The 12,362-nt window shown below is 42.5% G+C and overlaps 1 long non-coding RNA gene across 2 annotated transcripts; it reads right to left on the bottom strand.

Moving 5' to 3' along the window:
* Nucleotides 1–7,685: 7,685 nt before the first annotated feature.
* LOC124648888 lies at nucleotides 7,686–11,189 on the bottom strand. Of its 2 annotated transcripts, XR_006986464.1 has the most exons (3): nucleotides 10,896–11,157; nucleotides 8,620–9,864; nucleotides 7,686–8,200 (listed from the first exon to the last, which is right to left on the bottom strand). It is a non-coding gene; the product is annotated as an uncharacterized LOC124648888 (long non-coding RNA). The 2 variants fall into 2 exon arrangements; XR_006986463.1 differs by having other exon boundaries at nucleotides 8,620–11,189.
* Nucleotides 11,190–12,362: the final 1,173 nt, after the last annotated feature.

Here is a 12,362-nt window from a genome sequence, read left to right as displayed (position 1 = left end):
ACAAATGTTTGGAACATCTTCCTTCTTGATCTTTATCTGGTGATAACCGGATCTTAGATCAATCTTGGAAAAGACTCCCGCGCCTCTAACTTGATCAAATAGATCTTGTATTCTTGGAAGTGGATACTTGTTCTTGATTGTGACGTTGTTCGAATTCTCGTAGTCTCCGCACATCCTTCTACCTCCATCTCTTTTATCTACGAATATCACAGGTGATCCCCATGGTGAAACACTCTCTTGAATGAATCCTTTCTGTTCCAAGTCATCCAATTGCTCCTTAAGTTCTTTCAAATCCTTAGGCCCCATCTTATATGGTGCTTTAGCAATTGGAGCTGTTCCTGGAATTAGGTCGATAGTAAATTCTATCTCCCTATCTGGTGGCATTCCAGGTAATTCCTTAGGAAACACATCCTGGAATTCATTCACTACAGGTATATCCTCTAACTTCACCTCCTTCATGCTGTTCAGCTGTAGCTCGACTTCGATCTGTGTATGTTTGTCTCCTTGGTAGATCATTCTACTTCCATCGGGGCTTTTCAAAGACACTGTCTTGTTCACATGAGTCGATCAATGCACCGTTAGCTTCTAACCGGTTCATACCAAGAATGACATCAATGTCCTTCATCGGTAAAATGAACAGAGTCCGCGTCAAAAGCGCACTTATTGATCATAATGACTTGTTTTTGTTTGGTATGAGTTACTACTATCGTTCCCCCGCGGAAAGTATAGTTATGGGTGTATCTAACTTAGTGCAACTAATACCATGTTTGATGATGAATTGCTCGAGAAATGAATGATGTAGTTGCACCAAGTATCAAAAAGTACTTTGCCAGGATGAGTGAGTATCCGGAGCGTACCTATCACCGCCCGATCGGAGTTCACCACCTCCTCCAAGCTCGGTGCGGTTTAGCTTGCCGAAGGGTTTCTTGTTCTTCCAATTCCTCCGGTGTTTCCTCCTCGACTTCCTCCTCCTCCCGACCGTCCTCCATCATTCCTTTTCTTGGGGCAGTCTTTCAAAGCATGTGCCCCTCCTCGGCGACACCCAAAGCGTATTATCTTGGGCTTCTTACAATCCTTCGAGGTATGACCTCGGAATCCACAAATGCGACAAACAATCTGGTTTGCAGTCAAAAACGCTTGGTTCCTCCTACTACCGTAGTAGTTGCTGTTGTTGTTGTTGTTGTTGTTGTTGTTGTTGTTGTTGTTGTTGTTGTTGTTGTTGTTGTATCTTGGCTTGAAGCTCAAGCTGGCTTGAAGCTCAAGCTGGTATTGGGCTTGTTGCTAACAAACCTCTTAGGCTCAAACTTGGCCTTTTTCCTCTTCTCCTCTTGCAGCTTGTTTGAAGTTATCTTCAAGAGTGATGGCTGCATCCACCAACTCTTGAAATTCTGTCGCTCTCATCATCCTGAGCTGAACCTTGAACTGGGGACTTAACCCCCTCAAAAACCTCTTCTTCTTCTTGTCCTCGGTGTTGACCTCCTCAACAGCGTACCGAGACAGCTTTGAAAACTCCCTGACATAGGTCAGGATGGCCTTGTCCTTATGCTCGAGACTTTCAAATTCTCGACGCTTTAGTTCCACAATACTTTCAGGGACATTGGATTCCCTGAACTTTCTCGCAAACTCCTCCCAGGTAAATACCTTTCCAGCCGGATAAACGGCTACTATGTTGTCCCACCATGATGCGGCAGGTTGATACGTCCAAAACGTATCTACTTTCCCGAACACTTTTGCTATTGTTTTGCCTCTAATTTGTGTATTTTGGATGCAACTAACACGGACTAACGCTGTTTTCAGCGAGAACTGTTCGGTGTCTCGTTTTTGTGCGAAATCCAACTTTCGGGAAAACCTCGGGATTTTGACGAAAGGGCCTATTTTCCCGGAATAATGACGGAGCCGAAGGACGATTGAAGTGGAGGCCCGAGGGCCCCACACCACATGGCGGCGCGGCCCGGGGGGCCCGCGCGGCCATGTGGTGTGGCCCCTCGGCCGGCCTCCGACGCCCTCCTTCGGACTACTTATTCGCCTCGACCTAAAAACGCACGGGAGAAGTCGAAGTCGCCGTAAACCCTCCGAACGCCGCCACATCGCGAAACTCCGTCGCGGGAGCCCAGAAGTCTCCGTTCTGGCACTCCGCCGGGACGGGGAATTGGAGGAGATCATCACCGCCATCACCGCCAACGCCTCTCCATCAACCAGCAATGTTTCCCCCATCCATGTGTGAGTAATTCCCCCGCTGTAGGCCGAAGGGGACGGTAGGGATTGGATGAGATTGGTCATGTAATAGCATAAGATTGTTAGGGCATAGTGCCTAGTGTCCGTAGATGGTACTTTTATGATATTGTTGCAACTTGTTATGCTTAATGCTTGTCACTAGGGCCCGAGTGCCATGATCTCAGATCTGAACATGTTATTATTTCATCATGATATTCATTGTTTATGGTCTTACCTGCAAGTTGTATACACATGTTGCTGTCCGGAACCAATGGCCCCGAAGTGACGTAAATCGGGACAACCGGAGGGAATGGTAGCGATGTGAGGATCACATGTGTTCACGGAGTGTTAATGCTTTGCTCCGGTACTCTATTAAAAGGAGTACCTTAATATCCAGATAGTTTCCCTTGAGGCCCTGGCCGCCACCGGCTGGTAGGACAAAAGATGTTGTGCAAGTTTCTCATTGCGAGCACGTACGACTATAATTGGAACACATGCCTATTGATTGATTAGTACTTGGACACCGTTTTATTATTATCCGCAAATGCCCCGCTATGATTGTTACATGAGTTTCTCTCATCCATGCAACGCCCGTCATCCGTCCCCGTGCCTACAGTATTTTAATCCCGCTGTTTACTAAAATTACTACTCGCTGTCTTTGTTACTCTGTCGCTGTTATTTCACTACCGCTACTACTATAAACCGTTACTACCGATAACTCTTGCGAGCAAGTCTCGTTTCCAGGTGCAGCTGAATTGACAACTCCGCTGTTAAGGCTTTCAAGTGTTCTTTGTCTCCCCTTGTGTCGAATCAATAAATTGGGTAATACTTCCTCGAAGACTCGTTGCGATCCCCTATACTTGTGGGTCATCAAGACTATTTTCCGGCGCTCGTTGCCGGGAGCATAGCTTTATTTGGAAGTTCACTTGGATTGATATTGTTCGCTGCAAATTCTCCATCATGGGTAAACCTCGCGATACTAAGGTCGCCATATTACCATCCACTACAAGAAAAGGTACAACTCGAGTACCTCTCGCTGCTCTTGATTCACCATCCGTGATTGATAAACTTGTTTCACCGCCACATGCTTCAAATGCCGGTACTTCTGCTGAATCTGAAAACTCTCATAATACCGATAATATTTCTGCCGTGCTTGATGATAGTGGTTCATTGGGAACTTTTCTAGATGCTTCAATTGCTAGATCTAGACAAATTGAAAATACCGAAACTCCCGATGTTACTACACCCGTTAATTCACCTCGAACTTGAATACTCTAGTGATGATCTTGATGAAGATTATGTGGAACTTGATGATGATTTTATTGAAAAATGCCATGCTACTACCGATGCAAGAAAAATTAAAAAGTTGCTTGCGAACATACTCGTTAGATATAAACCGTCTCCTGATCCTAAATTTGCCACATCTCCTATAAACATTAAGGATAAAGATTATGATTTTTCTCTTGATCTATCTCATATAGCTATTGTTGAGAAAACACCTTTTTGTGGTACCGAAAAAGAAAGTGCTCGTTGAACACATAACCGAGTTATCTACTTTGAGTAGCTTATTTTCTGATGATGTTAAGATGCGTACTTACTTTGTTGCTAAATTTTTTCCATTCTCATTAAAGGATGACGCTAAAACTTGGTATAATAGTTTGCCACCTGGTTCTATTGAAAGTCCAAAAGAATTGCTTGCTATTTTCTTCCGGAAATATTTTCCTGCTAGTGCTCAACATGCTGCTTTGCAGAGAGTTTATAATTTTGATCAGGAAGATGGAGAGAAATTGCCTGAGGCTTGGGCGAGATTTTGCTCTCTTATTAGAGCTCTGCCCGACCATGATTTGGAAAAGCATGATTTACTTGATATATTTTATAGTGGACTAACCATTGAGTCTAGGGCATACCTGGATAGTTGTGCTGGTTGTGTTTTCGTGAAAAGAACTCCGTACGACGCTGAAGAATTATTGGCTAAAATAGGCCGGAATTATGATGATTGGACTACGCCTGAACCAACTCCAACGCCAATAGTGAAGAAGAGAGGTTTAATTAAATTGAATGATGAAGATATGAGGGAAGCCAAGAAGTCTCTCAAGGAGAAAGGTATTAAATCTGAAGATGTGAAGAATCTACCTCCAATAGAAGATATATGTGAGATAATTCCCCCTTCATCCATGATTGAGGTAAATTCCCTTCAACGCTTTACTAGGGAAGATATTCCGTATTCAAAACCTCTCGCGCAATGCTTAGATGAGTTTGATAATTATATTGTTAAACAAGAAAATTTTAATATGAGGGTAGAGAATCATTTAATGGAAAATTCTCAAGCTATTAGTCAATTGCTTGATATTGTGGAGAGAACCTCCAATGATGTTAAGATGCTTGTTAAACATTTTCATATGGTTCAAACTCAAATTGATCAACTCACTAAAGTGCAAAATGACTTGTTAGGAAATAATGCTAAAGAAAAACATGCTTATGAAGTAACAACTAGAGGTGGTGTCTCTACCCAGGATCCTCTATATCCTGAAGGGCATCCCAAAAGAGTTGAACAAGATTCTCAACGAACTAAAACTAGTGCTCCATCTAAGAAAAAGAAAAAGAAACATAAAAATGTTGTAGAATCCTCTGAACCTGTTAATGATCCTAATAGTATTTCTATTTCTGATGCTGAAACTGAAAGTGGTAATGAACATGAGAAAGATAATGATAAGAATGATACTCCTATAAAGAAGAGGTTGAAGAAGAACCTGAAAAGCATGCTAAAAATAAAAAGTATACTAAAGAAGATTTTATTGCTGAGAAACATGGTAATGAAAGAGAACCTTGGGTGCAAAAGCAAATGCCTTTTCCTGCTAAGAAACTAAAATCAAAGGAAGAAGAACACTATAATAAATTCTGTGATTGGATGAAACCTTTATTCTTGCAAATCCCTTTGACTGATGCTATTAAATTGCCTCCTTATTCAAAGTATATGAAAGATATTGTTTCTAACAAAAGGAAAATCCCCAATGAGGAAATTTCCACTATGCTTGCTAATTACTCTTTCAATGGCAAGGTTCCAAAGAAGTTGGGCGACCCAGGTATACGTACTATTCCTTGTTCTATTAAGAATAATTATGTTAAAACTGCTCTATGTGACTTGGGAGCCGGTGTTAGTGTTATGCCTTTTTTCTCTTTATAAGAGACTTTACTTAGATAAGTTGATACCTACCGATATATCTTTGCAAATGGCTGATAAATCCACTGCTATTCCTGTTGGTATATGTGAGGATGTTCCTGTTCAAGTTACTAATAACTGCTTGATATTAACTGATTTTGTTGTGTTGGAAATGCCTGAAGATGATAATATGTCCATCATTCTTGGGAGACCTTTTCTTAACACCGCAGGGGCTGTTATTGATTGCAATAAAGGAAAGGTTACTTTCAATGTTGATGATAAGGAACACACCGTCTATTTCCCCAAGAGGATTGAAAAAGCGTGCGGGGTTAATACTATCTCTCATGTGAGAACTATCAAAGTGGGAACTATTGATTGTCCTATATATGAGCCTAAAGAAGAATATCAAACTCTTGTGATTGGATCCATATCAATACAATTCAAGGTAACATGATTGATTTGAGGTTTATTTCTTCATATGTTATGTAAAATTTATTTGGTGGCAAGACTTGATCAACCTTGTCAACAAATACATCTTATATGCATAGAGGAGGTAAACAACATCTCTTTCTTCCTCCACTTGCTTTAGTTGCTGTAGCATTTTTAATTTGCAAAGTTTCTTAGTTGATTTGAGATTTCAAAAAATTTCCTGGCCAGTAATAATAAACTTAATACCCAGAAAATGTGCATTTTTCAAAGTTTTCAAAAATTCGCGAAAATTACACCGTTGGTCCTATTTTTCGATGAGGCACTGGGAGCACCAGAGGATGACCTGTGGGGCACCACAGGGTGCCACACCACAGGCCGAGCGGCCAAGGAGGTGGCAGCGCCACCATGTGGTGTGGGCCCCTCCTTGCCCCACTTTGTCATCTCTTTCTCCCAGCACCTTCTCTCTCCCGAAAAAACTCGTACCAAATTCCTCTCACTCGCGTTTTTGCTCAAGAACTCCAGATTTCTCGATCTCCTTGTTCAGCTCAGATTTCCTGCTGAAATTTGGCACATTTGCTCCTTGGTATGTGACTCCTCCACCCATCCAAGTAGAATTTTGTTTGGTTGAGTATATCTTGAATATTTTGCTGCTGTAGGTAACATGTTTAGTGAGTTTGCATGCTTGTTCTAAGTGGTAGAAACTAGTTTTGATGCATGATTAGTACTCTAGCAAGTTCCTATAGTAGTTCCCCTCAATTATATGTCACCAAATCAAGTCTTATATTGTTTGTTGAAAATTTCAGAAAATGGAAGGAGGTAGGCACCAACTCAACCAACATGAGTTAGAGGTGCCACAGGTCATGAGAGTTCACCGAGAAGAAGGAGTATATCCCACTTACTATCCGTGTGCGGATTTCATGAGAAGTGCAGGGATCTTGCAGGACGTTCAAAGTTTAATCTCTCGTGCAGGATTGGATGATTTTGTTGATGGGGAACCATGCCAATATGTGAAACTGACTATGTCGGTAGTGCAAGATTTTAAATTCAATTGGTCACGATCTAACCCCATGGTTCAGTACAAAATTTATAATAGAACTGTCAACTTGCCATTCAGTGATTTTTGTGCAGCAATTAGAGTGCCGCAATGGGGATCATGCGAGAAGATAAAGGGATCGCCGCAAGAGCTTTTAGACCTCTTCAAGATGATTTGTCATGGAAGGAGCTTCTCAGAGGATGATGGTAAAATCAGTAGTATTCATTTCCCAGCTATTCGTTACTTCGCTTATTTCATTACCACTAGTAAGCTTGCACGTGCACACACGTATCGACTAATATGTATGCAGCAAACCATGCTACAGATACTAAAATTTAAATTGTATGTCCTAAAGAACATAGCTAATGTGTTCAGTAAAAAAGGAGACATGACATATTTACATGTTAAAGTTGGTAGTAATATTGTAGTGAACAACCAGCTTGCCTATGGATTGGTGTACATTTCGGTTTACCTGTGTCATCCTCGTATATTCTCCGGCAAGTTCTTCACACCATGACCTTTCATCGAGTTGTCGAGGCCCTACATGGACAATGCTTGGTCATCGAGCTTGTTAGGAACCACAGAGTTACCTGAATGCATCTGTTGGGTCTCAACAAAACTAAATGAACGTCTCATGGATCAACCTTTGTACAATGTACTGAACGAACCATGTAGATATATGTTTTAGTTTTTTTTCTCTATGATTGATGCTAGAAATGTCTCATGTAATTTTTTTTGGAGACTAATATTAACACATGACACGTCTTTTAGTTTTGCTAAACGAAATCGTCCAGACGCACAAGTTGTTGGTACAACATCAAGAAAAAGATTGGCACCACTTGAAGCGGCTTGACAACAAATATAGTTGCCTCACGATAGTAACAGACCCCTCAAGAGTATCACATATACCAGCCGTAAGTACAATGCAAGCTTAGCCCCAAAACAAGGAGGAAAGAAAAATAGTATGTAGACAACAACACAGTCTTATTCGCCTTTGTGTTGCCTGACGCTGAAAAGCTAGATGACATATCAGTTCATGCCCTTCACTACGCCATCCCAGCATGGACACGGGAAGACTAATGTGTCAACGGGCTGACTTGGCGGCTTATTCCCATAATCCCAACATTTCACCTGCCTCTCCGTTGTGTTGCTGTGCTTGATGTCCTCATTCCTGGCCATGTTAGCATCTCCCGTGACCTTGAGCACTGAGATCACGCTCGACTTGGCCGGTCGTCCGTGAGGCAATCCATGGGTGCAGATGAGCGTGACACATATCACTCAGACCACCTCCACAGCGCTGAATTTGGAGGGCTCAGGGTCATGCAAAGTCCAGAGAGGTTGCAGTTCTAGTAGAAGTCTCAAACCTCAAAAAGCATCAAGTGTTCAGAGTTAACATTAGAGTATTACGATACTATCAAAAGATAATGAACTGCGGAAATTTCAGAAGAAAAAGGTTGAAAAATATTAAACTCTAGCACTATCAAAGGATCTGTGATCAAGAATCCACATGTTAAAAGTAGTGTCAATAGCCGAGCACATTGATTTTGGATATTCAAGCACAGTTGGGGATCTTCTGAATATGTTTGATTTTTTATGTGTAGTTGTGACAACATAGCACCATGAAAAACTATTTTATGACGATGAACTATAGTATATTCTACTTTTTATTAAGTCATTCTAGAAGAACTATAGTATATAAGCTTGATAATTTTGACCTACTACAAATTTCATGTATAGATTTCGGCCTTGAATAAAGCTCAGCTATGGATTTTAATGACCTTACCTTTCCGTCAAGAAGATCATCGATCCGAACTTCTGACTAATCATCAAGATCCAAGATTAGCAACCTCTCTCTCCCTCATAGAGGGAACCACTCTAACGCATTTAGGGCATCCACACCGTCGGCATGTCGATCCAGGATTTCTCAGGATCGACTGGAAGGATCAAACAATATTTCCTGCAAAAAATAAAATTAACTCTTTCTTTTATGAGTTCACATTGGCAGCTAACTCCCTGGAACCTTCCTTTATAAGGTCACACTGGCAGCTCACTCCCTGAAACCGGGCACAATCAAACTGCTAGTCAGGTGAATGTACAAGAATCTCTGGAGTCGATGAGGTGACACAGTTGTACACCCTTTCTCTTCACAACACATGACGAAAGACACACAAGCAGGCAGAAGAAAAGAAAAGCATACAAGTTAACAACAAAAGGAATTAGAAACAACAAGAACATAGCAACAAGGAGCAAGGAGATGCCGTGCCAACGGTACATGCTGAATGGAACTGCAAGTACATGGTAATAGTAGGGAAGATGAAAAAGTAGTCAAATAGATTACCTGAATGACATGAACACAGGAAAACAAAGCACCTAAGTATTGAGTATTATTCACCTCTGAACCGTCTTCAAGAACATAATTTGGAAGCAGCGTAGCAAGAAAGGAACGCCAGCAACATAAGAGTCCACATATAGCACGCGGGAGGCACGTTGTAGAAGCGGCGGCGGCGCTCGTTGATGCTCGGGAAGGCGAAAAACATCACTAAAAGTATGCTGAAAGGAAAATTTTACTGGAAAGTATCCAATAAACAACCATGTAAGTAATGCCAATAAATAACTTACTGCATCCGTCTTGAATAGAAAAAGAATCAACCGAGTTTCTTGAAGAACATGAAAGGAATGTGAACTTAACAAATATGCTTGGACTTAGTTCAGACTTCATGTCATGGCTCTTGCTAAGCAATCAAAAAAGGAAATATCGTACTACAATCAACAACGATAACCTAATAATAGGGTGACAAAAGTCTTTTTAAGAAATGAGAACCTCTTGCTAAGGATGGCAGTTAACCTAAAAAATTTGAGGAATTTTATGAATTCTGAAAAATAGGAAGGGGCAACAAACAGATGCACTATATCCACTGAAGATAAGAGTATGAGCTTGAGCTGCTTCTGCCATGATCCACCGTTCTCTCTGACCTGATCATAATCTACTACTTTTCTTCATCATGCATGAAGCCCTGAAAATGTGTACCTGTCAGTGTCCATGCAACATAGTTGTGAGGACATACAGATAAGAAAATAGGGAACACATTTTAGTTACAATTCAGATTCTGAAGAAACCATACTTAAAGCACTAAACACCTACAGCAGTTTTGCCTGAAGCAACACACACTGCTTCTAGCAAGCCAATTAACATGAGGCACGATTTAAGATGAGCTAGCATTTGATTACTGAAAATACCAACGTGATATCTTATGAAGAGAATAGAGAAGTACACTATAACATAACAACACAAGTCAGGAAGTATGCGAGCAGATAGTAATTAGAAAACAATAATGATCATTCATAAGAAGTTACCAACATATATTTCTTTTTAAAAAAATCCAACACAGATTTGTGCTCCTCATTTGCTACAAAAAAGAGACATAACATAGTAGGGATGACAGGTAAATAAGGCAATGAACCTTTTTACTTGTATCATCGTTTATAAAGAAAGCTCTGTTTTAGTTTACTTTTGCAAATAGAACAAATGCATTAATTTCATTCCCTTGGTTTGGACAGTAATTCATTTTGAAGAAAATAACTGTTTGGACAACCAGTAGATTTACATCAAGGCAATCATGGGTATTGTTATTTAGCACCTATGGGAAGGAAGATACGTGGTATACCCAGATTGTCCCGTTATTTGACGATTCCAACAAATATAAGGATACTACACAGAATCGGACATATAGGAGCGAAATTACACATTAACTTAGGCACAGCAGCATTACATACCGTCTAGGACTATGGAAGAACAGAAATCATATGAGTAATATTACTGATCAACATCCTGTATGGTTGTACAACTTCAAAGATTGGATATAAACTACCATTTCAATCAAGGGAAAGACTGCATGATAAATTTTGAAGAACTCTATGGACCATCACAAACGTGACAGCCACCAACTCCAGCCTCCAAAACTTTTCTCGTTGAAAAAGTAAGCTGGAACCAGACACGAAGTGAAGAAAGACGGAGTAACTGAATCTGACAAGACAAGCAAAGAAGAGAAACACACGAACCTCAAGGGACCCCGCTCGGTGTCACTGATGTTAAGGTCGATGAGATAGCGGAAGGCTGCACCCTCGCTGCCATCGCCAGCGGGGCGTGGCCGCCGATGCAACCCATGCTGGATGCCGCCCGATGTCAGCGGCTGCAGGTCTGTGCTGATCGCTACGGTTGGATGGGGAGGCGGCGTTCCCGCATCTGGTTGAGGCGGCGTGCAAGCCGATGTATGGCGGCAGCGTGGCTAGTTATATCGGCGTCCCTGGCGGTGGTGCGTGAAGCTGGAGGAGCCGCGGGAGTTGGGTGGCCGGGCCGCCGGGGCTCTGGTGTGGCGGTTGCGTTTTGAGCGGATCTGGAGCGGCGCGGGGGGCGATGATTAAGGCAGCGGCACTACGTGGTTCTTCTGACCGCGATGATGGGGAGGAGAGGGCGCTTGCGGCAAGGAGAGGATGGAGACGGCGGAGGATTGGAGGAAGGCTTTGGGGTCGTGGTGTCGTGCGTGAGTTTGGATTGTAACTGCAGATTGTGGGATTTGGAAGGGATCGGGATGGCAGACAATCCATCATTGGGATGACGTCGAACGTTGGATCTTACCCTGTGAACGGTGTAGATTGCTTGGATGGGACTCTCTGCCTCTTTTTATATTAGTGTAGAAGTGCGTTCTAGCGAGAAAGAATGGAGGTAAAGTAACTATCCCGGATCTAGCCTTTCTAGCTGCTGCATTACAAGGTAATAAGACTTATAACTTGGGAGCTTTGATAGCCAATAGACTTGCCACTAACCGTGAGAGGGGAGGAATTTGTGGGGGTCTCATCGCCTCTCGTTTATTTTTTTTTTGAGAGCAACCACATATTTCATTAATCGAAAATCAAGTTACATAAAGCAACACATGTGGAAACTAAAAGACAAATCGGGATAAAATGATTATCCTGAATTTGCAGATAAAATCCTAAAAGATCGAGAAATACAAAACGATCCCTAGGGTTTCCTGCAACCACCGTAGCCAGCGGCCGCCGTCCAATTCCAACGCCGCCGAGACGAACGCAAGAAGAGACGCCGAGCCTCCACCATTGCAAGATCCAAAAGAGCACCATCGCCAACGAGGCTTTGTGAGTCGATGAACAGGCCCGCTGTAAGCAGCGAGGCACATGTCGCTGTGGCACGTCGACCAGGGAACGTCCCCGTGCTGTGTTGGACCAAGATACGCCGCCTCCCATCGACGAAGTCGGAGAAGAACGACATATCCACCATCTCCGGACCAACATATTCGCTCCAGAAGAACCACCTCGCCCCGGCCCCCAGCGCCGTCGTGGACAACGACAAACGCCAGTGACACGTCGAGAAACAGATCTCACCAGATCTGAAGAACGGCGAGAAGACCAAGCTGCCGACCTGAAAGATCGACAAGCACATGTTGCCAACAACTCCGAGACGCCGCCGTGAAGGTCGCCGCCGGTGTGGGAGTGGAGTTGAGGCAGATTTAT

This window comes from Lolium rigidum, chromosome 4 (genome assembly GCF_022539505.1).
Source record: "Lolium rigidum isolate FL_2022 chromosome 4, APGP_CSIRO_Lrig_0.1, whole genome shotgun sequence".
Taxonomy (NCBI): Eukaryota; Viridiplantae; Streptophyta; class Magnoliopsida; order Poales; family Poaceae; genus Lolium; species Lolium rigidum.
Note: the sequence above shows the minus strand (reverse complement) of the source record. Positions and strands in the feature narration are given on the sequence as shown.